General features: G+C 41.9%; 2 pseudogenes; one reads left to right on the top strand and one right to left on the bottom strand.

Moving 5' to 3' along the window:
* Positions 1 to 15,955: 15,955 nt before the first annotated feature.
* Positions 15,956 to 16,074, bottom strand: LOC134981685 (5S ribosomal RNA; annotated as a pseudogene).
* A 4,554-nt stretch (positions 16,075 to 20,628) lies between these two features.
* LOC134981829 (5S ribosomal RNA) lies at positions 20,629 to 20,747 on the top strand (annotated as a pseudogene).
* The last annotated feature ends 6,618 nt before the right edge of the window (positions 20,748 to 27,365 follow it).

Raw genomic sequence — 27,365 nt, forward strand, 5'->3', positions numbered from 1 at the left:
GTTCAGAAAATGAACTAGGGCACTACTATAGGGCAAAGCATTAACAACTGCTGCAGAGAAGTGTCTCTCTAGAAGCATTGGGATGGGGGCCCCTTCAAAATGTTGCTATGGGGCCAACAAAGTTCTGGCTACGCCCCTGGTCGTACCAATGATTTATACAGTGGCAGGATTACACTCTCATCCCTTGTCTCCATTCCCCGTTTTATGCATGCTAACACCTTATTTGCTTTTGTTGCTGCATTTTGACATTGCGTACTGCTACTAAGTCTATTATTGATGAGCACACCCAAATCCTTTTCAACTACCGTTATCCCTACATTTTTCACATTAATTTATAGGATGCCCGATTGTTCTTTGTCCCAAAGTGCATAACTTAAAATTTTTCTATATTGAACTTCATTCTCCATTTGTCCGCCCAGACCTCCAGTCTAGATAAATAATTTCCGTAGAGACGCAACATCCTTGTCTGAATTAATTACTCTACTCAGTTTAGTATCGTATGTGAAAATTGACACTGTGCTTTCTAGGCCCACTCCTAGGTCATTAATGAATATGTTAAACAGCAATGGCCCGAGTACTGAACCCTGCGGTATTCCACTAATCACAGAGGCCCATTCAGAGAACATCCCATTAATCACCACTCGCTGTTCCCTGTTGTACAGCTAATTACTCACCCAAGTACAAATAGTGTTTCCTACCCGAAGCTCTCTTAATTTGAAAATGAGTCTCTTATGTGGAACTTTGTCAAAGTCCTTAGCAAAGTCCAAAAAGACCACATCCACTGCTTTACCCTGATCAATATTATCGCTCACTTTCTCGTAGAAGCTTATTAAGTTTGACATGACCTGTCCTTCACAAAACCATATTGATTCCTATTAATAACCTTGGAGGTATCCAAGTACTCTAGTATGCTATCCTTTAATATACCTTCCAGTATTTTCCCCACTATAGATGTCTAATTTACCGGTCTATAGTTACCGGGATGAGTTTTAATTCCCTTTTTAAATACTGGGACTAGCTCTGCTACATGCCAGTCCTTCGGTATCATTCCTGATGTAATTGACTCACTGAAAATCAAATATAGGGGCCTCAATAGTTCTGAGTTAAGTTCCTTAAGATCCCTGGGGTGAAGTCTATCCGGCCCAGGAGATTTATTTATCTTAATTTTACTTAGTCTCTCCCGGACTACTTCCTCATTTAACCAAGTACTTAGCAATGGGTCATTTTTATAGCTTATGTTGTGCACTACTCCTGCTAACCGGTCCTCTCTCATGAATACTGATGAAAAGAATGTATTCAATAAATCTGCTATTTCCCTATCATCATTAATCAAGACATCCAACTCACTCTTTAATAGTCCAATATTCTCCTTTTTTAACCTTTTACCGTTTAAATACTTAAAGAACTTTTTGGGGTTTGTTTTACTTTCCTTTGCGATTTGTTTTTCCTTTTCTATTTTAGCTGCTCTGATTTCTTTTTTGCATTTTTTGTTACATTCCTTGTAGAACTGGAATAATTCCCCCTTCCCATCAGACTTAAATGCTTTGAAAGCATGCCTCTTCTTATCCATTTGCTCCTTGACCTTCTTATTAAGCCACATCGGTTTTTATTGACTGATGGGAATGAACAAATGAGTGTACTTATTGAGCAAAGTTGTAAAAACATCCCACATTTCAGCCGTATTCTTACCATGAAATACCATTTCCTAATTGATGTCCTTCATTGCTTGTTTCAGCAAGTTGAAATTAGCTTTTCTAAAGTTAAAAGTCTTAGTTAGCCCCTTATAGTGTTGTTTTTGGAAGCTGATAGCGAATGTGATCATATTATGATTGCTGTTTCAGTTAGTGCTAGGTCCAGTATAGTCCTATGTCTAGTTGATTCCTCGACAAGTAATGAACTTTTACCATGTTTAAGAACCTGTTACCCCTAGCTGTATTTACTGTTTCGGTGTTCCAATCTATGTCCAAGTAATTAAAGTCCCCAATGATAATGACCTCCCCCATTCCTGCAGCTTTTTCGATTTGCTGCAAGAGTTGTAATTCGTCAGACACACTAATATCTGGCGGTTAGTAGCATGTCCCTATTTAAAGCTTTTTGTATCTTTACCCTCACTCGAAATCTCAACCCATAATGACTCCATGTTATCTCCAGTCCCCTCATAAATGACCTTCTCTCCCATCAGAGGTGGTAGGGGCTAAGACTATAGAGCAATTTAAACATGCTTGGGATAGGCATATGAATATCCTTACAAAGAATTAAGGTTCAAAAAGGGTTGAGACTGCCTAAAGAATAAAAAAAAGGGGGCAGACTAGATGGGCCAAGTGGTTCTTATCTGCCGTCAAATTCTATGTTTCTATGTTTCTATGTTACTTTAAATACGGTTTTAAGAATGGCTTAACATAAAGACAAACACCCCCTCCCTTTTTATTAGACCTATCTCTCCTGAAGAGGGTGTACCCATCCATGCATGCTGCACAGTTGTGAGAATCGTCCTACTATGTCTCTGTAATGCCTATGATATCATAATGGTCATTAAGTGCAATCGTTTCTAATTCCCCCATTTTACTTGTTAGGTTTCTTGCATTTGCAAGCATACACTTTAGTTTAGTAATTCCCTGAACTGCAGTTTTTGTTGTAGATAACGTTTCCTTAGGAACTTGAGTTTTCCTTAATTTATAATTGCTGACTAGTTTTCCCCTTCCCCCTCTACACCTCCATTATACTTTATACATCCCTCTTTTCTTCTCTCTCTAGATGTCCCACTAATTCTTTCTAATTCCTTCCCCCAGGCACCTAGTTTAAAATCTCCTCCAACCTTTTAACCATCCTTCCGCTCAGCACTGCTGCCCCCTCCTCATTCAGTTGCATTCCATCACAACAAAAAAGATGGCGCCTGACTGAGAAGTCCACCCAGTGTTCAAAGAACACAAACCCCTCTTTCCTACACCAGTATCTAAGCCACATATTTATCTCCCTAATCTCCCTCTGCCTCCCTGGACTAGTGCGTGGCACAGGTAATATTTCAGAGAATATTACCCTAGATGTCCTTGCATTTAGTTTCTGGCCTAGGTCCCTATAATCTTTCTTAAGGACATCCCACCTTCCACTAACTTTGTCGTTGGTGTCAACGTTCACCAAAACCGCCGGGTTGTTCCCGTCCCCTCCCAACAATCTTTCTACCAGGTCCGCAATGTGACATACCCGAGCACCAGGGAGACAACAGATTGTACGTCGATCACGGTCCCGGTAGCAGATTGCCCTGTCTGTCTTCCTGATAAAAAGTCCACTACCACCACAATCTGACTAGGTACCTTGCTTTCTCTATCCCCTTTGTGCCGGAGGGACCACTCCTCCAGTTGCTAGAGGGAAAGGTATCCTCCAGCTCCGTCATTTCCTCACTGATACCCACAGAATCTTCGTCCAATTGGACAAATTTATTGGAATTTGGCAGTTCAGAGATGTCTTGCTTCCCCCGATTTATCTTCCTTCTAACCGTGACCCAGCTGGCTACCTTATTGTCCTTGTCCTCCTCTACCGATGTCCCCCCTCTGCATCTCCTCCACCGTTCTATCTAAGCTTTGCTCGAGATTGTGAATATCCCTCAGTCTTGTAACGGTTTGCTCTAGATCAGTTACCTGGGCTTCCAGAGCAACCATTCGCACACACCTCGTGCAGATGTATTCACCCTGGGACGGTTGCTCCAGGTGCGCTTACATCTTGCACGACATGCACTGAGTGAGATTCTCAATCACGGCCCCACCCATATTTTTGACAACTCTAACTCCCTATTACCTTCCGAATAACAATACAATCTATGCAATACGATACTGTACTATGGCGAAACAATATTCAACAACAGAAAAGTAATTGGTAATACAATGTATAATAATGTATAAATGCAAAACAGTCAATACAGTGATGAAAATGATACTTGCATGTCCGGGGGAGTGGCTGCAAATCTCAGTTTCGCAGCTGGGCAGTATCCGCCTATGGCGTGACTCCTCCCACACCTACTGTAGAACATGTGGCTATCCTTTATATTGTGGTAGTCATTAGGATGGGAAATAAGCTTATCTGGCAATTTTGCTCCGGCTTGGAAGCAGAAAACATGGCTGTGTTTATTTTTTTAGATGTAGCTAGCTATTCTAGTTTACAATATAGTACCTTTGTATTTTTGAGTTACTTCTTCCCCTTTATTTTTGAACTGCCTTAGCTCTGTGATATGAGTTTTAATCATCTCAGACTGACATGCTATTTAAATCATCTCTCAGTTGCATTCTATAAGAAAGACTTTTGTGTATGATTGCTAGCATCAATCAGTCCGTCTAAGGTTTATTCTTTTTCTCACAAAAACAGTGCTCCTCTGTATTATACAAGCTTCTTATAAAGCACTGTGCTGTTTCTCCTGGCAACGGAGACCTTTCATGGAATCAGGATCTCTCATGAAGCACATTCTTTTTGGTATGTCATGTAGTATAAAGTAATTTTACTGTGGCTGATATTCCCCATGTTTTCTTGCTGTTTTTCTAGTGACATGGGGGTCGATTAATGTTACTACCTATCCCACATTGGGGGTCATTCCGAGTTGATCGCTCGCTGCCGATTTTCTCAGCACAGCGATCAGGCTAAAAATCGGCATTTCTGCGCATGCGTATGGGCCGCAATGCACACGCGCTTCGTACGGGTACAAAGCCCGTTGTGGTTGTGCATAGGTTGTAGCAAAGTTTTCAGTCGCACCGACAGCCGCAAGAAGATTGACAGGAAGGGGGCGTTTCTTGGTGTCAACTGACCATTTTCAGGGAGTGTTTGCAAAAACGCAGGCGTGGGACTGGCTGCAATTTAAGGGGGTCTAGCTAAAATCTTTCCTTCTAACCCAGAGTAAGATGTTGGTGTGACGTAGTTTTGAGGTGGCAATTATTTCCGTGAGATTGGTCAGATGAATAATTGGTCAGGACAGGTCTTAACTATATTCCCACTTATAGAGGAACAGAGAATCATCTGAACTTATATTTTACAGCAATATAACAATCAAAATTGATATTACTATTAAAGCAAAATCAATACAGGTGCTGTAGTAAATTATAAACAATGTATAAGGTTCACACTAATATGATGACATGTAGACTGCAGCTCCCATGTAAGGTATCTGTAACACCAAAATACACAGTATATTTTGTAGATATAATTATACTCAAATAACTATATAAGAGAGCGCAAGATGCTGAATAGATAGATACAATTTATTAAAATATTTAAAAAATATATAATCAATTAAACAACATAGTTGCTATGTATGGAGCATAGAATCAACTGACCATCGCTGATAACTGTTAATAAAACAATAATGTCCCATGTATTGTAAGAATTAAATATCCAATTGGTACCTATGGAAACGATGCAGAGTGTTGATAAATGAAATGTCCCGCTTCAAACTCTGTATTGTGAAACAGATCCACCATGAATTGCAAATGCCTCTGTAAATACTACTGTATGCTGGGAAGTGCATATTTGAAGTATTATTTTGAAAGCCGCCTGCAAGGAGAAGAACTTTGAGATCTCCTAGCCTGCGTCCTGCTTCTCTTTTAAACCCCCACACACACACACGACTGAACGCTCACCGCAAATGTGATGATATGCAGAAGCCGTATCCTGTAGCACTAGGAAGACCAAGCAGTGCGGGAGCAGCGGTGTGGAGACGATGGCGGGTCTCAGGTGTGGCAATATGCGGACGATGGCAGGTCCCGGGGGGGAAGCAGACGCGGCTCAAAGGTGGCGGAGATGATCGTCAGTAAGCCTGGAAGCAGGTGTGCAGAGGCGGTCAGGACCATAAAGTTGTAGCTCCAGCCCTAATTAACGCGTTTCTCCGACTTAAGGGCAGTTGGTTTCATCATAATAAGTTGTAAGTTATTCTGATGAAACCGACTGCCCTTAAGTCGGAGAAACGCGTTAATTTCGCCAGGGGTAGCAAGCTGAAAGAAGGTTTCACACCTGCCATCAAAAACTTTGGAATAGCTGCCGGTGGGCGCGTGCGGATGCAGGTACCCATAATAACATTTGAATTCTGCCCATTGAATGATAGGAAGCTTTTGTGATAGAGGAGATGACTTTGCTTTTTAGAAAAAAAAAACAATACATATATTAAATACAAAGGAAAATAAAATAAAAAACATTAAAACTGAAAAATGGAAGTACAAATATAAGTAAGGAGTTTATTTCCACGAGGGGAGGGGGAGGGGCACACAACGACAACTGCACCACATGGGCCACTCCTTTGTTAAACTGACCCTGAAATGAGTTTCACATAGCTGAGTAAAAGATTGCTGGTGGGTTAACTTGCATGTTATTTACTAAACAACAGCCACCAATAATTGGTGTTCTTGCTCATAGAATTCAACAGTTTCATCGCAAAGTCTGCATTTTTATTGGGCCTTCATCACTCACAGGCTATTAATGACTTCCTTTTAAACCTCTAAGCATTACTGTGTACCTGGCTGATATAAGAGAATAATGATTGCTGTAAATGCATAAGCACTTGATGTTCTCCTGTGTGATGGCTCCTTGGTCCATCAAGGTCCTCTTCTCTGGCTCATTAAATAAATACATATATATTCCTTGTTTCCTTTTTTCCCAACAGGTATGTTTGAAGTCACATGTTTTTGCCTGAACGTGTGAATCCCTGCAAAGGCATCGCCTACGGCCTCCATACCACGGGAAGGGAATTTCAAAGCGTCCTCACCCCTTTTAATAATGCATCAGCCCTGTCTGCTGTGGAACATTTGGTATTGAACAGCAAGTAAACAAAAGGCAGCACAGTCAAATCTCTGCTGCAGCTCTGCTAGTCTCTGAAGCTTGGATTATTGTCAAGATAAATTTTGACTTGTGATCCTTCAAGTTACAGCACTGGTCACATATACTGTGAAATGTCGCAGACGTTCTGCAGACAGTATGAGATGCCTCCTTCTTGGAGCTAAGTCTCGGGCTGACATGATTCTTGTAGTTTCTATCAATTATCATTTGACCCCCTGTCTCACAGTGTCAGTGGGCCTGATTCTGAAAACCCCTACGGCGCATGTGTGATACAACGTGGACGCACAAAGGTGCTGTTGCGATTGGTATAGATGGTATCATAAATGTGCTGGAAAGTGATGAGAGTTCCTGGGCGGTGACGGGGAGGTGGCTAGAAGTGGACACAAAATAAACCCGCCTCAAAGACATGTTATGGGAGTGTCACGTGTGTTCAGTAGTGGTTCTTGTCACGGGCAAGCAGGCATTTTTCCCCGGGCGCCGCTGTCCCCAGTGCGCCGCCGCCGCCATGGCAAGAGCCGCCACTGATCCCCGATCCCCAATCCCCTCTCCCCGGCTGCAGCAGGCGCCGTGCCCTGTGTGGGCGCCCGCTGCAGCCGGCTCCACTGACAGACACTAGAGGTTATAATTGACCTCTAGTGTCAGTGCGGCGCTGCTATGGGAGAGACGTCATGACGTCTCTCCCATAGAGAGGAGCCGCCGGCTGGAGACGGAGGGCAGCGCAGCAGCAGTCCGGAAGCAGGAGCGGGGCTGGTAAGTATTGTGTAGTTGTTGGTTTTTTTAATTGTGTGTGTGTGTAAGCGGCACTACAGGGGCACAGCTACAGGGGAGCAACTACTGGGGCACAGCTACAGGGGGCAGAACTACTGGGGGCACTACTATTGGGGGCACAACTACAGGTGGCACAGCTACAGGGGCACAACTACTGGGGGCACAACTACTGGGGCACAACTACTGGGGCCCAGCTACTGGGGGCACAGCAACATGGTGGCACAGCTACTGGGGGGCACAGCTACTGGTGGGCACAGCTGCTGGGGAGCACAGCTACAGGGGGCAAAGCTAAAGGGGGCACTGCAACTGGGGGGCACAAGTACAAGGGGATAACTGTGGCCACACCCCTATTTTTGGGTGCGTGCCTGGGCGCCACAAGGTCTAGAACCGGCAGTGGTTCTCACACACACAGCCACCGCTATAGGAGGCCAAATTCAAATCATAATCTGCCTGCCTAGCATTAGCCCAGGACTTACTCAGCCGCTGCGATCACTTCAGCCTGTCCGGGACCGGAATTGGCGTCAGACACCCGCCCTGCAAACGCTTCAACACGCCTGTGTTTTTGCAAACACTCCCAGAAAACGGTCAGTTGACACCCATAAACGCCCTCTTCCTGTCAATCTCCTTGCGATCGGCTGTACAAATGGATTCTTTGTACAATCCATCGCCCAGCAACGATCCGCTTTGTAGCCGTACGACGCGCCGGCGCATTGCGTTGCATACGCATGCGCAGTTCTGACCGGATCGCAGCGCAGCGAAAAATCTTAGCGTGCGATCAGATCTGAATGACCCCCATGGAAAGGGCTAATACTATCATTAGCATATTACTGCAGCCGTGATGCAAGAACGTCCGCATCTGGATTTAGGGCCAATATGTCAATCAAAATCTCCCAGACCACAAAAAAAATGGGGCTTATACCCCTTTTCCACTGCCTCAAACACCTGGGTAACTGCCATGTCCATCCAGGATGCCGCTCAGTGGAAAGGGCTCCTAGGATAAACTCCCAGGTCTACCGACCCAGGATATCTTCCCGGGTATCGCGCAGGGTTTTTAGCGGGTAAAACCCAGGAACAATACAGTGGAAACAGCTCGCTCCCAGGTATTTTGGCCCAGGTGCTGTAATTGCATAAACCGCTGATTGGTCCTTCCAGTCATATCTGCTTCCATGCCAGGAGTGAATATATGCAATTAGATGCTGTATCTCTTACATTTTATATGTAGTTAGATGCAGGGCTGCTATCAGAAATTGTGGGGCCCGGGACTGACAAAATAGGCAGCCCCCTCTCCCAAAATAAATAAATGATATATATTTAAAAAAAAATCCTATGCACATATGAGGCAACACCAAATTATGCCCCTTGCACCATATTAAGTCCCTTACAGTAATACCCTAACACCATATTATGCCTCCACAGCCAGGGCCAGGCTACCCACCAGGCAATTCTGGCATATGCCAGAAAGGCCGATGGGCAGGTGGGCCGGTCCAGTCCCACAAAGAGCCGGGAAGGCCGCGTGCAACCCCCGTGCATCGTGTCTGTGCACCCCGGGGACGTGCGTTTCCATGGAAATGGGTTGTGCTGTGAGTCCACTCCACCTGACTCGCAGCACGCCCCCGTGCGTTGTGTCTGCGCCCCCCCCCCTGTGATGTGCGAGCGAACGTCTCAAATGCCAGGGCCAAATCAGAGCACCAGTCCGTCCCTACCCATAGCTATGCCCCTGTCACCATAATATGCCCCACACAGTAATGCCCTTGTCACCATATTATGCCCGCACATATTATGCCCAGTACCTGCTCGCTCATTGTCAGGGAATCTGCTCATTGTCAGGGGATTTCCCGCTGTGTCCCGGCTGGTTGCTGTTCGCCCCTGTCTGCTTTAAACTATTGAAAATGTTCCTCACCAAAAATGTCCACCGCCTCAGAGGAGACAGTTATAAAAGATACTAGAGGAGACCTTTTTGGGAGGGACGTTTTCAATAGATTGCTGGTGGTGGACCAGGACCGATGGGGAAGAAGGGCGGTGGGGGTAAGGAGGCGGGCAGATGGCGGCATGAGCGTCCCAGGCCCTCCCATCTCTGTTAGAGAGGCTAGGCCCGGGACAGCTGTGACCCCAGTACCCCCCTGATGGCGGCCCTGGTTAGATGATGCATGCTTTATATATTATCTGGAGAAACTCTTCATACTTTGAATTCAGTATATACTTTATATTCACTATAACATATCATTATATATGTTACTTTCACTTGTCATCGAAACAAGGAAGATACTTAGGGGGACATTTACTAAGCAGTGATAAGAGCGGAGAAGTGAGCCAGTGGAGAAGTTGCCCTCTCAACCAATCAGCAGCTCTGTATAATTTTATAGTATGCAAATTATAGATGTTAATTCAGTGTTGATTGGTTGCTATGGGCAACTTCTCCACTGGCTCACTTCTCCGCTCTGATCACTGCTTAGTAAATGTCCCCCTTAATCCATAAAGCAAGCCGCTAATTACAATATTGTGAGGTGCTATAACTTAATCTCTAGCTTGCTGCCTACAGCATAAAATAAAGGGGAGTTATTTATTATGGCCATTTTTAATGATATCTAGAGGTTTTGCTGGGCTTATCCAGGTTAAGTGGAAATGGAGGTGACCCGGGACACACCCGGGGTGAGCATGCACTGGAAACGGGGGGGTTTTGCATACAACTGGTAAAATGCCAGGTAGAAAATCCCGAGACAGCCACATACGGACTTATATGTGTTCAAGAATCAGGCCCAGGATGCCAGTGGGATATTGGTGAAGAAATAAAAAAAACTTTCATGGAGTAGTTTGTTTTTTCAAACAGCTATGAAGTGTTTGCAACATACATGATGCACCAGATGACAGACTGATGTCAGACTATGCGGTCTACTCATGAAGCAGTGAAAAGAGTGGAGACGTGAGCCAGTGGAGAAGTTGCCCATGGCAACCAATCAGTGTTGAGGTAACATTTATAAAGTGTATTTTATAATATTATATGTAGCAGCTGATTGGTTGCCATGGGCAACTTCTGCACACTTTTTACTGCTTCACAAGGGCTTAGGGAGTGCAGCTGCTATGGGGCCCAGAGCTGAGAGGGGCCACTTTGGGGCCCTCAGTATATAAAGTTATGCCCATTTACTTGCTAATTGTAATGTGGTATAAAATGAATTAGAGGGCATTAAGGGGGTCATTCCGACCCGTTCGCACTCAGCGGTTTATCGCTGCGGTGCGAACGGGTGCGGCACGTGCGGTGGACCCTGTGCGCGATGTTGCCCGGTGACAGAGGTTACCAGGTTACGTTGCGTCTAAAGAAGAAATCGGTCGCAGGACGGACCGCTAAGAAGATTGACAGGTCGGAGGCGTGGCTGGGCGGATCCGGACCTTTTGGAGCCGTTTTCGGGGAGTGGTGAGTATAATGCAGGCGTGTCCAGCAGAACGGAGGGCGGAGGAGTGACGTCAAAGCCGAGCCCATCATCGCTGGATCCATCGCACAGGGTAAGTATGTCCAGGGCTAGTCATGTTTTGCTTGAAATTTTTTTTGCTTAGCAGGACTGCACAAGCGATCGCAGCCCTGCTAAGCTAAAATACACCCCCTCATAGGCGTGTACTAGTTGATCGCAGCAGCAGCAAAAAGTTGCTGGCTGCGATCAACTCGGAATGACCACCTAAAATGTTTCATAACTTGAACTGGGAATCTGTAATGTGGCACAATATGAAGTGGAGGTATTATAGTGTGGCATAATATAAACTGGGGGTGCTGTAATGTGACTAAATATGAACTGGGCACACTGCATGTCATAATGTGAATTGGGGTCATCATGTTGGATAATGTGTACTGGTGGCCTGCGATTCATAAAATAAACTATGGCACTACTATGGGGCATAACATAAACTATGGCACTACTATGGGGCATAACATTAACTATGGCACTACTATGAGGCATAACATTAACTATGGCACTATTATGGGGCATAACATTAACTATGGCACTACTATGGGGCATAACATTAAGTAGGGCACTACTATGGGGCATAACATTAACTATGGCACTACTATGGGGCATAACATTAACTATGGCACTACTATGGGGCACAACATTAACTATGGCACTACTATGAGGCATAACATTAACTAGGGCACTACTATGGGGCATAACATTAACTAGGGCACTACTATGGGGCATAACATTAAGTAGGGCACTACTGTGGGGCATAACATTAACTATGGCACTACTATGGGGCATAACATTAACTATGGCACTACTATGGGGCACAACATTAACTATGGCACTACTATGGGGCATAACATAAACTATGGCACTACTATGAGGCATAACATTAACTATGGCACTACTATGAGGCATAACATTAACTATGGCACTACTATGAGGCATAACATTAACTAGGGCACTACTATGAGGCATAACATTAACTATGACACTACTATGTGGCATAACATTAACTATGGCACTACTATGGGGCATAACATTAACTATGGCACTACTATGGGGCATAACATTAACTATGGCACTACTATGGGGCATAACATTAACTATGGCACTACTATGGGGCATAACATTAACTAGGGCACTACTATGAGGCATAACATTAACTAGGGCACTACTATGGGGCATAACATTAACTATGGCACTACTATGGGGCATAACATTAACTATGGCACTACTATGAGGCATAACATTAACTATGGCACTACTATGAGGCATAACATTAACTAGGGCACTACTATGAGGCATAACATTAACTATGGCACTACTATGAGGCATAACATTAACTAGGGCACTACTATGAGGCATAACATTAACTATGGCACTACTATGAGGCATAACATTAACTATGGCACTACTATGAGGCATAACATTAACTAGGGCACTACTATGAGGCATAACATTAACTATGGCACTACTATGGGGCACAACATTAACTAGGGCACTACTATGGGGCATAACATTAACTATGGCACTACTATGGGGCACAACATTAACTAGGGCACTACTATGAGGCATAACATTAACTAGGGCACTACTATGGGGCATAACATTAACTATGGCACTACTATGGGGCATAACATTAACTAGGGCACTACTATGGGGCATAACATTAACTAGGGCACTACTATGGGGCATAACATTAACTAGGGCACTACTATGGGGCATAACATTAACTATGGCACTACTATGATGCATAACATTAACTAGGGCACTACTATGGGGCATAACATTAACTAGGGCACTACTATGGGGCATAACATTAACTATGGCACTACTATGAGGCATAACATTAACTAGGGCACTACTATGGGGCATAACATTAACTAGGGCACTACTATGGGGCATAACATTAACTAGGGCACTACTATGGGGCATAACATTAACTATGGCACTACTATGGGGCATAACATTAACTAGGGCACTACTATGGGGCATAACATTAACTAGGGCACTACTATGGGGCACAACATTAACTAGGGCACTACTATGGGGCATAACATTAACTATGGCACTACTATGGGGCATAACATTAACTATGGCACTACTATGGGGCACAACATTAACTAGGGCACTACTATGGGGCATAACATTAACTATGGCACTACTATGGGGCATAACATTAACTATGGCACTACTATGGGGCATAACATTAACTATGGCACTACTATGAGGCATAACATTAACTATGGCACTACTATGAGGCATAACATTAACTATGGCACTACTATGAGGCACAACATTAACTAGGGCACTACTATGGGGCATAACATAAACTATGGCACTACTATGAGGCATAACATTAACTATGGCACTACTATGAGGCATAACATTAACTATGGCGCTACTATGGGGCACAACATTAACTAGGGCACTACTATGAGGCATAACATTAACTATGGCGCTACTATGGGGCATAACATTAACTAGGGCACTACTATGGTTCAGAGAATGAACTAGGACACTATTTTGGGGCTTAAAGTGAACAACTGCTGTGGATAGGTGTCTCTAGAAGCATTGGAACAGGGGCCCCTTCAAAATGTTGCTATGGGGACCACAAAGTTCTGGCTATGCCCCTGCTGCTTCATGAATAGACCCCTCTGTCAGCAACAAGAATGTAGATAACTAAGGGGTCTATTTACTAAGCCTTGGATGTAGATAAAGTCGCTGGAGTACCAGCCAATCGGCTCCTAACTGCCATGTCACAGGCTGTGTTTGAAAAATGACAGTTAGGAGCTGATTGGCTGGTACTTTATCTCCAGCGACTTTATCTCCATCAAAGGCTTAGTAAATAGGCCCCTAAAGCTTAAAACAGAGAACGCCAACACAAAGGGCCCAAAGTGTAATCGGCCTAAAAGACACATGATTAGGGAAGAACTGTTTCAAACGAGTGAATGCATTAAATAACCATTTGAAAAGCTAGATCACTTCAGACTATTCAGTTCCTGTTTTGACGTCACAAACACGCCCTGCGTTCGCCCAGCCACGCCTGCATTTTTCCTGGCACGCCTGCGTTTTTCCGAACACTCCCTGAAAACGGTCAGTTGACACCAGAAACACCCACTTCATGACAATCACTCTGCGGTCAGCAGTGCGACTGAAAAGCTTCGCTAGACCCTGTGTGAAACTACATCGTTCGTTGTAATAGTACGTTGCGCGTGCGCATTGCGCCACATACGCATGCGCCGAAGTGCCGTTTTTTTTCCTCATCGCTGCACAGCAAATGAATGCAACTAGCGATCAACTCGGAATGACCCCCCCATATGTATTATTTCTAATCTTAGAAGCAATCCGTGGCCAGTGAAGAAGCTCACAAAGCAAGGCAAGGTTGTGATATTGCAGAATGACAACTGCATCACGTAAATAAAAAAAAACAGCCTTGCAGAAGGAAAGAAGCAAAGAAGCAGTTACTATCACCCAAGCAGACTGCCTTATAAACAGCATTCTTATGTAGCATTGATGTCGATGACATAGCAACCCCAAAGCAATAAGGAAGCTAGCAAAAGAACAGCTCAATAGCTATAACAAGATTGACCAGCGCAGACAGACGATAACATTCACTAACTACCTCAAAGGAAAATTGACAAGAAATCAAATGTGCATCAATAATACTGGATGCAGCCTACCTGAGGTTGGATGGAGAACCAGGCAAAAAGCGATACAATCACAGTGGGAGCACTGTAGTAACTGACTACAACTACATACCCAAGTAATGTATACACAATAGAAATGTACTGTAGATGTGTAACGGATTGGACTTCAGTCAAGACCCATGCAATATCAGAAATGGCAGATATAAGCCTTGTAGAGTAAATCCGTGGAGAGAGATAAAGTACCAACCAATTAGCTCCTAACTGCCGTGCTAGAGGCTTGTTTAAAAAATGACAGTTAGGAGCTTATTGGTTGGTAGTTTATGTCTCTCCACTTTATCACTCTCAAAGACTTAGGGTGACATTTACTAAGCAGTGATAAGAGCGGAGAAGTGAGCCAGTGGAGAAGTTGCCCCATCAACCAATCAGCAGCTCTGTATAATTTTATAGTATGCAAATGATAGATATTACTTCAGTGCTGATTGGTTGCCATGGGCAACTTCTCCACTGGCTCACTTCTCTGCTCTTATCACTGCTTAGTAAATGTCCCCTTAGGGATCTATTTACTAAGCCTTGGATGGTGGTAAAGTGGATGGAGGTAAAGTACCAGCCAATCGGCTCCTAACTGCCATGTCACAGGCGGCTGGGTTTGAAAAATGACAGTTATGAGCTTATTGACTGGCACTTTATCTCCTGAGTACATCTGACACTTACGGCAGGATATAATGAGGTCCGAAACCGCTGGAGGTGCGAGATGCAAGCTGATCTCAGACGTTTTTTAAACGGACAATCACTTAGAAGGCAAAACCATGCAAAAACCATACCCTAAGCAAAAAATAGAGAAGACTCTTTTGTGGGTGCACTCTTGTTAGTATTATATGAAAGTCAAAATATTGTAACGATTTAAAACATACATTTTAATAATTGTTATCTAAAATAAGCAGTGTATCCAAACGTGGACAAACAACATATATAGTAAAAAACATACATCCGAGATTTTGTGGTCATCTGTAATCACTTATAATAAGATCATACTGTATATTGAACTATAGACCAACTCCGCTTCACCTGCAAACTCTTGATAATAATAATAAGGACCAATTGGTCAAAAGTAAGGACTCACAAAAAAGTCACCTCTGTTGTCAAACAATAATTAAGTGTTCTATTCCATCAAGTAGATGTTAAAGATATTGTAAGATCGTGTACAATACTTAGATTGAAGGAAGAAATGAACAGTGATGCTGCTGTCAGTGTTAGGAATGGAGTTTAAACCAGGTATCTATTCTACTAAACTTGGTATTCCCAGGTGGTCTCCTGTCCAAGTACTAACCAAGCCCAACACTGTTTAGTTTCCAAGTTCGAATGGTATTGGGCGTCTTCAGTGTGGTATGATATTAGATTGATATTATTATCGCAACACACTCACTGGATCACTGATGAGAGATCACTTGAAAACAATGAGAGTGTTTGGAAGGACAAACAGTAGGAAGGAACAAAAGGTGGATCTGCTGCCAATGTTAGGCGGAGGTATTATGGATATTCTGTGTACTGTCCATTGGTTTAATACCTCTGGATCACTGGTGAGAGTCCACGAAAAGGGAAGGGGAAGGAGGATAACAACGTGTGTTGATTCAATTACAATATTAGGTGTGATTATCCAAAGTGTCCCTGTAGGAACAGAATTATTCTCTATTATGCCCAATATATGGACAAGGAATTGTTTAACAGCATTAGTAGTTCAAAAATACCATGAGGGCAATAAGGTATAGCATCACTCAAAAGTATAAAATTTCTTCCTGACATTTAAAGGTTCACTCTGGTATAATCATAGGTGTATATATATATATATATATATATATATATATATATATATATATATACTGATCCAGACGACAACGGCACTCAGAGAACTTGAAGAAGTGAAAAATTTAATTCAAGTCATTAATGACTTGAATTAAATTTTTCACTTCTTCAAGTTCTCTGAGTGCCGTTGTCATCTGGATCAGTATTGCATTGCTTTAACTGGCACCGGAGCAAGTTGTTCTATGGGATTTGAGTGCCGGCCGTCTCTGCAAGTATATATATATATATATATGTATTATTATATATGTGAATACAGTAGCCCTGGTATTTAGTCTACAGGTAGCAAATAGAAGAGTAGCAGGAAATAACATCAATTATGTGATGGTGAATATAGAAATTCAGATAGCAGCACATATACATAGTTTAAAACGTTTAACAAACCTATTCCAAGTTAAAAAAAAACATATTATTAAAGTGGATAGCATCTTCAAATAATGAATCAAGGTGATTAATACAGTGATAATCCATCCGAAAAAACGGCAATACAAAGGATCATGGGAAGTGTAGTCAAACACTGTAATTCCCTTGACCATATAGGAGTGTTCCGCCGGATACGACATCATATTGTATTGTTCATTAGAACAGCTGATAACAGGCATCCAGATAACCCAGTGATTTGGGCATAAGTGACAAACCGGAAGTGACATTGCGGGACTTCATATCCTAGCAACCGATTCCAGCATCATGGGAAATGTAGTTCCCGGCTATGATATTTGTCAAAGTAGTATCACAGCCGGTCCACGGACAATATAGGAACTTTTTCATCAGGATAGGATGCTGTAGTCGAAATTAGTTCTTTATAGCGCTAATCAGGCAGATTTTGCAGAGCGCTTCTCAAAGCGTCAAGAACAGGAATAATCCCTTGATGGCGCTGATAATAATAAATAAACAATAGGCAGTTAATATGCTAGCAGAACATATTTAGATGTACACAAATGCATGTAAGTGCCTGATAGTAAATGGCACATAATAGCCTCTGATAGTGAATGACATATAGGGTGGGATTCAAATGATATATCACACCCAAATTCCTTTCTAAAATGATCTCCGTTATCGCGCATATTGCGCCATAGTGATCAGGTTTAGCTGTGACACTTACCTTGAAAAAGGGTCTGGGACAGACCTGAAACGCGTTGGTGGGGTACGGGAGATCATCCAAACGGCATTTGGAGGAAGGAATTACCACATCCAGGGAGTTTTAAACCCGGGAGACTACCTGGAATATTCTGACATCTATGCGATTTTGGGGACTCGCAAGGTTCCCCTAACGTCTGGTAATTACATCACCTATGCCTGCTGGGGCTCTCCTTGTCACCTGTGTGTCAATTTTAATGGGATTGGGTTTTATGGAACTTTTATGTGTTGCTTTGCTGTATTAAAAAAACGTTTTTTGCGCTATCCTGCCTTTATTTCCTCTATTCTATGGTCATCTGGAGAGGAAATTAATCAGGAGAAGGAATCCTTTTGAGAATACGGATGAACCTATCTCATATATGCTGAAGATACAAGTGGTATTCAGGGATGTATACTGCTGAAATTATTTCTGTCATTATATGAAAAATTTTACAGTCTTTTCCACTTGCATATAATTCAAAGGAGCGCCACACTTTGATTTCACTCACTCTTTGTTCCAAATTAGCTGTGTAAAGGCTTGGGTGCCTCCCTACTTTGGGGGTAGCGAGCTGAAATAATGATACCATGCCCCTGAGGGCAGAAACAGAATGGGTGTGGAAAGGGGTGAAAAGAATTGAATCCCACCCACAGAGTCCAACTATGACACAATAAGCACATCACAACTTCCAGTGGTAAATTACATACATAATTATATATGAAGTACACTTCTCAGAACATCAATAAAGGGAATAATCCCCTGACGTGCTGATAATAATGGATGAACAATAGGCAGTTAATATGCTGATGGAACAAATTTAGATGTACACAAATGTATATAAGTGCCTGATAGTGAATGGCACATAATAGCCTCTGATAGTGAATGACATATAGTGTCAAAGATATGACACAATACGCACATCACAGCTTCCAATAATAAATGGTATACATAATATATGAAGTACATGACAACTTTCAATATTAAATAACACATCACGACTTCTGACATAAAATGTCACATGATCAACAAGATGGGTGGGAAACTTAAATTGCTTAAAAGGATAACAGCTCATAAAAACTATTTGAGCTCGCAGTCACAATTAAGCAGTGTCGGACTGGGGCATGAAGGGCCCACTCGGGGGAATGCAGTGATAGGGGCCCATACGTAGGGGTGTGGCCAGCCTACAAAGGGGGTGTGGCCAGCCTCCACATAGGCTTGAAATACACAATAGTCTAATGCAGTGTAATGCAACATATCTACCATGTATAATACAAGTGTACAGTCTGGAATCTGATCCCTAGAAGAAGGAGTGGACACTAGTAGTAGTGGGGCCTACCGGTGGTTTCCTTGGTACCCCTGTGGATTAGTCCGACCCTGCAATTAAGACCTAGTGGGCTCAAAGTGTTATAAGTATAGATATAACTCATCTCAGATTTGTCCAGTAGGGATGTTTGTTAAATCCTTGCATCTTATATTGCCCATAATTTGTTTGATGCCATAGAAACCAACAATTTCAGTCACTAAGCAATTATGTTTTAGTTTAAAATGTGCTGATAGCGAATGGGTTGGTAAACCCTTTCTAATGTTCCTTATGTGCTCACTGAGGCGTCATTTTAGATTCCTAGAGGTATGACCGATGTAAAACAAATTGCATGAGCACTTAATGGCATAAATCAAATTTTTACTGTTGCAAGTGATAAAATCTTTAATGGTGATCACTTTATCATTAATAGTTATATTTTCAATTTTACTATTGCCCTCGCTTTTGATGTTTCTACACCCTAAACAGCTACCACATCTAAAAAAAAACCTTTGGAAGAAATCCTTGGTGTAGATTTAGTAGTGGGGAGAGCACTAGAGACCGATTTATTCAGAAGATTTGGGGCTTTACGATAAATATGGACTCCTGTGGCGAGGAAGTGATCAAGCCCCTCCGGCAGGCGAAACTGGTCTACCGCTGCTGCTCAGCGTTCTGTTGCCGCTCACCGCTGCACCTCCCCTTAGGACTCACATGACAATCTCTCCCTGACAGCTCCGGTCCTCTGGTAACCCTGGCCACAGCGGTAGATATATCTATCGGCTACCACCGCCGCCATACCCGTATCTATTTTGCTGTTACTCAGCTCTGATCTTTTGGTAACACTGGCCACAGCGGCAGCTATATCTTTTAGCTGCAGCCTGTCGCCATATTTATATTTAGGACCTACTACGCATTCTCTTCTGATGGTCTCAACATAGCACAGAGTACAGTGTCAAATATATCTGCCAATCGTGTCATAATAATATATACCGACTGCCAATAGTGCTTGATGTTTGGGGATTTGATACAGATTTTGGACACAGCAATTTATGAGGAGTTTGTCTTCTTTTTGCTATATTTAGTGTCCACCTATGCGCAATCTATATAAGGGCATACCTAAGCACTATTTGAATATAATCTACTTTGTTTGTTTCAGTTATCATGCATTAATGCTTATGAGTACACCAGAATATAATTTGGGTCACATGGTGTATGTGTGTGTATATATATATATATATATATATATATACCTATGATTATGTCAGAATGAACCTTTAAATATCAGGAAGAAATGTTATATTTTTGAATGATGCTATACCTTATTGCCCTCATGGTATTTTTGAACTACTAATGCTGTTAAACAATTCCTTGTTCATATATTGGGCATAATAGAGAATAATTCTATTCCTACAAGGACACTTTGGATTATCACACCTAATATTGTGATTGAATCAACACACATTGTATCCTCCTTCCCCTTCCCTTTTTGTGGACTCTCACCAGTGATCCGCAGGAATTAAACCAATGGACAGTACACAGAATATCCATACTACCTCCGCCTAACATTGGCAGCAGATCCACCTTTTGTTCCTTCCTACTATTTGTCCTTCCAAACACTCTCCTTGTTTTCAAGTGCTCTCTTATCAGTGATCCAGTGAGTGTGTTGCGATAATAATATCAATCTACTATCATACCACACTGAAGACGCCCAATACCATTCAAACTTGGAAGCTAAACAGTGTTGGGCTCAGTTAGTACTTGGATAGGAGACTACCTGGGAATACCAAGTTTAGTAGAATAGATACCTGGTTTAAACCATGCCTAACACTGACAGCAGAATCACTATTCATTTCTTCCTTCAATCTAAGTATTGTACACGATCTTACAATATCTTTAACATCTACTTTATGGAACAGGACACTTAATTATTGTTTGACAACAGAAGTAACTTATTCGTGAGTCCTTACTATCGATCTTATTAATAATATCAAGAGTTTGCAGGTGAAGCGGAGCTGGTCTATAGTTCAACATATGAACTCATTATAAGTGATTACAGATGACCACAAAATCTCGGATGTATGTTTTTTACTATATATGTTGTTTGTCCCCAATGTTTGGATACACTGTTTATTTTAGATGACATTTATTAAAATGTATGTTTTAAATCACTACAATATTTTGACTTTCATATAATACTAACAAGAGTGCACCCACAAAAGAGTCTTTCTTCTTCTCTAGTTTTTGCTTATGGTTCTACTGTTTGACTAAGGGTGCACCACCAGAGTGACGTTATCCAGAGATATTCTCATAAATTCGCTATTTTCTGGTCTCATCTTTTACAATATTTTTCTAACTGGTGCGGAATCACCCCCGTTGTATTTGCAAAAACCATACCTTGTAAGTGATTTCCCCTTTAAAAAAAATGTCTAAGATCGGCCGGCATCCCGCACCTCTGGCGATCTCTGACTTTATTACATCCCGCCGCTAGACTCAAAGCATGGATTTGAAGATTTTAAATTTAAGAAAGAGCTTGTAAGATTATCTCTATAATGAAAGCAGCTGCTCTCACTTCCACTTGCCTGAACAATAACCCATATCATTAGCTGCTACAACCTTTGCAGAGAGTGGAATCCAGCAGCCAATAGCTGGCCTCTATACCAAGTTAAGCCAGTGCTCTTAATGAAGACAGATGCTGTCTCTCTACTGCTTGTCATAATAGACCACTCCCCCGAGGAACACTTTCCTAGAGAAGTATTGGACCAGCAGTGAGTACCCAAATTAAGGACGGAAGAGGGCTAGTGAACATATAGTAGATCTGTGATATCCAGTAGTCACAAGATTTTGTATAATAGCTGCTAGATTTAAAACCACATAGTATAACAGCCACCAAACATTGTGGTGTGTATTACACAATCAGCTTGGGGTATTTATCATAATACCCACTGCCCTGTATGCAACTTCAATCTTTTTCTATTTACGGTAAACTACTGATTTGAGTTGAATGAAAATGATATAGTTTACAATGAAAAATATTTAAATTGATTGGCACTGAAAAAAGTCTTGGCTTGTAATTGTATTTTGGTATTGTAATCATTCTAATAAAAATAATACCAAAGCTAAAATGCAAATGATTAATATATGGTAACTTTAATGGATTTCTAACTTGTTCACTACTCATCACCAAAGAAATCAGCTCATTTTAGTTTTAAGGTTGATAGGTGTGAGAACATTTTATTTTTTTCAAGGTACATCATCTCTAGTTATCTTTACAGTTTATATAAGAAACAATTATATTCTACTTACATATTATATTCTACACATGTGCATATCCTTTTCCTTACATTAATATTCTTCAACTGCACCAAATCCAGTGGTTTTCTGCCACCTGATACTCATTGCAGTGTCATCTGCTGATGTAGCTATGTTTATTTACCCTGTACTTGTCCTATACTGTCTTCAACTGTAAGTTGCTGTTTTCCTGCTTTGATTATTTATGTACTCTGTAATTGGGCGCTGCAGAAACCTTGTGGCGCCATATAAATAAAGGATGATAATAAAGGATAATAATAATAATAATAATAATAATAATAATAACAATTATATTCTATCTTTCATTACACTGTTAGTTTGCAGAACTGTGTAATGCAACAAGACAATGGGCATATCTACTAAGCCTTGGAGAGAGATAAAGTACAGACCAATCAGCTCCTAACTATCATTTTTCAAACACAGCCTGCAACATGACAGTTAAAAGCTGATTGGCTGGTGCAATTTACGTCTACATTTTATCTCTCTCCAAGGCTTCGTACAACAAATGCTGTGAAAGATTACATGTATTTAACTTTTACGGTGGACATTTACTAAGCAGTCATAAGAGCGGAGAAGTGAATTAGTGGATAAGTGGCCCCATCAACCAATCAGCAGCTCTGTATCATTTTATAGTATGCAAATTATAGATGTTACGTCAGTGCTGATTGGTTGCCATGGGCAACTCTCCACTGGCTCACTTCTCTGCTCTTATCACTGCTTAGTAAATGTCACCCTAAAAGTCCTTTAGGTAGTTTTATATCCTATGTTGTGTTAGCCATATACAGCAGGGAGCAGATAATCCAATTACTAGTGAATCAAAATGTTAGTTCTGTCTTTCTGCTGGATGATTGTATGACTGATGTCATGTCCTTTAACACATTCGCCTCCAGCTGGGGAAAGGTTAGAAAAGAATCTTGCCTATCTAATTTGTAACTTTGTGCTCTAGTGATCTGAGCCAAGGTGAAGTACAATGTAGTACCGGCAGCAATCCAAACTGCAGGACTCAGATAACCAGTATTTATTCCTTTATTCCAACTCACTGATGAGTATCATGCACAGACATCACAAAACATTCATTTTATTTTAAAATAAGGATTTTTTTTCCTTTATTTTCCCAGCTTGTACTAGGAGGAATAAAGAGAAAGACGGAGATAGACGTAGGAAGTGAGGCAGATACATCTAAATTATCACTGGTGCTATCTGCCCCAAATCTCCAATATAAAGTACATGCACGTAATACATTCACATTGAAAAAGGAAATAAACAAAAGATACACCTGCAAGACATCACTCATCAGTGAATTGCTGGGAGGAAGCTGTTGGCCTGTTTATTATGTTAGATGGGCAGACACAGCTCCTTCCATCTTTATCTGTAATGTCATATTGCTATACTGTTTACAGCAGGCCTGGCCAACCTGTGGCTCTCCAGATGTTGTGAAACTACACATCCCAGCATTCCCTGCCACATTTTTAGCATTAACTAATAGCAAAACTGCGGCAAGGCATGATGGGACTTGTAGTTTTACAACAGCTGGAGAGCCACAGGTTGGCCAGGCCTGGTTAACAGGGTCCATACACTTGTTCCCTGCAAAACATACAGCAGGCCCAGGAAAGACGGCCACTCCGCTGCAGACTGAATCCCCTCTAAGGTGGGAATTCAATTAACCGAGATCATTGATTGCAGGTAATTGTGTCGCTGGGTGCTATTCAGTTAGCCCCGATAAGCCGATGCGAGCCGTGGCTTATCTGGGATTTTGTTTCACCTGCCTCAGAAAGGCAAAACCAAATCCCTGAAAACAGCCCATTTTTTGTCCGAAAACGTGGCTGTTTCTACCGAAAACACACAGGCTTCACTGGAATTGGGTGTTTTAAGGAAACAACTTTTTTCCAGACTACCAAATTGGATAGCCCGAAAAAAGATATTGAAGAAACATTGGGGGAAAAAAATTCCATTTTTCTTTCCCGGTGATTGTTTGCACTTAATTGAATACCCCCAAAAGTTGGAGATTAACACTACCACTACCATAAACCTTAAATGGGTTTCCTACTTGGTACACCAGGTGATGAACTTATAATATAGCCTATAGACAGTGGCTGTTGCCATATTTTTTCCACACAACCAGTAACATCAGTGCGGAGATCAAGTAGAATCCTAAACTTAGTAGGAAAGGAATATGTTGTTTATTCAGCCTCATTGTGTTATTATATAAAAAATTGATATGACCAATACATTTGTCTTTTAGGGAGATTGTTTTGCTTATCTCCCACTCTCCCATCTAAAGTAACCCAATCTATGTCTAACATATTTAACCCTTTAATATCCTTATTATGTGATTTCAAAAAATATTGAAATAATCTATGCATCAACAGGTTTATCAATATTCAACACGTCCTCTCTAATTCTATTTCTTAACAGTCTAGAAGTGTTTTATATATTACTGTACTCAGGGCCGGTTCTAGCCCTTGTGGCGCCACGGGCGAAAATAGGGGTGTGGCTTCATAAAGGGGCATGGTCAGTTATGCTCCCTGTAGAGTTGTGCCCCGATTTGTGCCCCCAGTTGAGTAGCGCCGCTTACAAAGAAAAAAAAATAATTAATGCTTACTATCCTCGCTCGTGATTCCCAACCGCTGCTGACATCCGCCGGCGCCGTTCCTCGGATCTATGGTAGAGACGTCATGGCGTCTCTTCCATAGCACAGCATAGACACTAGAGGTCAATTATGACCCCTAGCGTCTATGTGCCAGTCCCACAATGCTGTGCGGTGCGCGATGACATCATCGCGCACCGCACAGCAAAGGTCCTCTCCACGAAGGGAAACTAGACGGGTAGCATCTAGTTTCCTTCACAGCACCAGGGGGCACTGACCAACAATAGCGGATCTTGCCATAGCGGCGGCGCCCTCCGGATTGCGGCGCCCCGGCAAAAATCCCATGTGCCCGTAGCAAGATCCGCTACTGACTGTACTGTAATTTTATACCTTTTGTTATCCACTTTGAAACCTTTGTTTTTGTCAGATAAGCAATTGCTACTTTTGTGTCAACACAGTTTGATACTGAGGGAGACAGACTGCTCTTTATATTTGGGGATGGTAGGTTTAATAAGATGACCTTGCTTTAGAATTAAGGCCTTTTAGAAGGACATGCTACTAATGCTGTTCAGCCATCTAAGTGTTCAATCCATTTACCTGCAACGTATTTGCGGGTGCAAATTAGCGTGGGAACAACCGAACTGTACGGCAGCCTGAACCTGCACAAACCTGCTCACAACCTCAAAGGGCTGACAGCAAAATGGGCAAATTCAGGCCGCTGTCAGCATTTCACCGCCATTGCAACAGCAACTCGCACACTTCACGGGTAATTGGACTGACTCCTTGGATTGGCCACTGAAGCCACTAATAAATAGAAGAATGGGAAAATGTTCCTCTGATCCCTTATACTTTTTACATAACAAATCAAGCCTTCCATCCTCTACAATTATTAAATTCAAGGAGATTCCTCTCCTTTCTGAAACATCAGTTATTATGGAAAAATATAATTTTATATATATATATATATATATATATATATATATATACATACAGTTTTTGGATCGGCACTCACAAATTTCCCGTTAGTTGCTCTGGTGTCGTCTGGTAGATAATAGACCAACCTGCTCAGACAAGCAGCGGCACTGGGAGACGTGTTCAGTAGTAAAAATGCAGTAGAGTACTATTTATTTCATCACTCCAAACCAACGTTTCGGGGACATGACGCCGCTTTGTCAAGGTGATACCTTGTGGTATGCTAGCACGCAATCCCTCTCAGTCAATAGCATGCTTTGGTGCCCTCTTAAAATCACATATGGCAGTGATCTATGTAGCTGGATTAGAGGTAAGCAGCACTCACAGGACTTCCAATGACGATATAAATCAGGCGCTGTGCACCATGTAGCTGTCAACGTTTCAGATTTAATTAATAAATATTTCGTCAGGACAGCGCCTGATTTATATCGTCATTGGAAGTCCTGTGAGTCTCGCTTACCTCTATTCTATCTATCTATCTATCTATCTATCTATCTATCTATCTATCTATCTATCTATCTATTATGGCAAGCCTATATATAGGAGGAGCAACTTAAGAAGATCTTTATAAAAGCAAGTCCTGCCTAGCTGCACCGACACTGAATATAAAAGACGGATCCATAAGAGAAACTGTCAACAGAGAAATGAGCGATGTGGCCTGATGCAGGAGACTGCTACTATATTTAAGCAGCGAATACAATTCAACAAGTGGTCCTGAACCACTTAATATGGTACACATCTACTATTTGGGGTGTGACTTTATGGTGGAGGACACCTGTTATTACTTTTCGTGACATACTACACCAGAGGGCACCTCTCTCACCCCCTTTTTTACATATATATATATATATATATATATATTAATTTTAATTGTCCTTTATGGAATACCTCTGGCCCAGTGCAATGGTCTTCCTCTTCATTAGTGTTGTGACAACTAAAAGGAGAATAAGGAAAATTTGCTTCAACTTTTGCCAAAAGGGTTGTCGTTTTGATGCAATCATTGGCACATTGAATTTTTATTCATGCTAAATCTATTTATGACTAAATATGAAAGCATATTTATTATTATCGAAATAATTTTTTTAATGAATTAATTAAACTTTCTGACTGACGGCATTGTGGCAACGTGTAATCATTATATGAGGACCAGGGTCGGACTGGCCCACAGGGGAACAGGGGAAACCACCGGTGGGCCCCACTGCCTGTGGGCCCTCCTCCTCCTCTAGGGATCAGGTTCCAGACTCTATCCTAGTGCACTTCAATTATGCATTATACTGTACATATGTTACATTATACTTCACAAGAATATGGTTTATTATATATTTACCAAGGGGAACAGAACATGTACTCTGTAATGGTTAGCCAAACCTCTGTGGTGGCTGGCCACGCCCCAGTGGAGCCTGGCCACACCCTTAAGCATGGGTCCCTACAACAGCATCCCCCCTGGTGGGCCCCTCATGCCCCAGTCCGACACTGATGAGGACTGCCTTAAAAGAGTTATTATTCCATATACATTTCACTTCCTTGAAACCCATGGATAAATTGGCAT

The sequence above is a fragment of the Pseudophryne corroboree genome, chromosome 12 (assembly GCF_028390025.1).
Source record: "Pseudophryne corroboree isolate aPseCor3 chromosome 12, aPseCor3.hap2, whole genome shotgun sequence".
NCBI lineage: Eukaryota > Metazoa > Chordata > Amphibia > Anura > Myobatrachidae > Pseudophryne > Pseudophryne corroboree.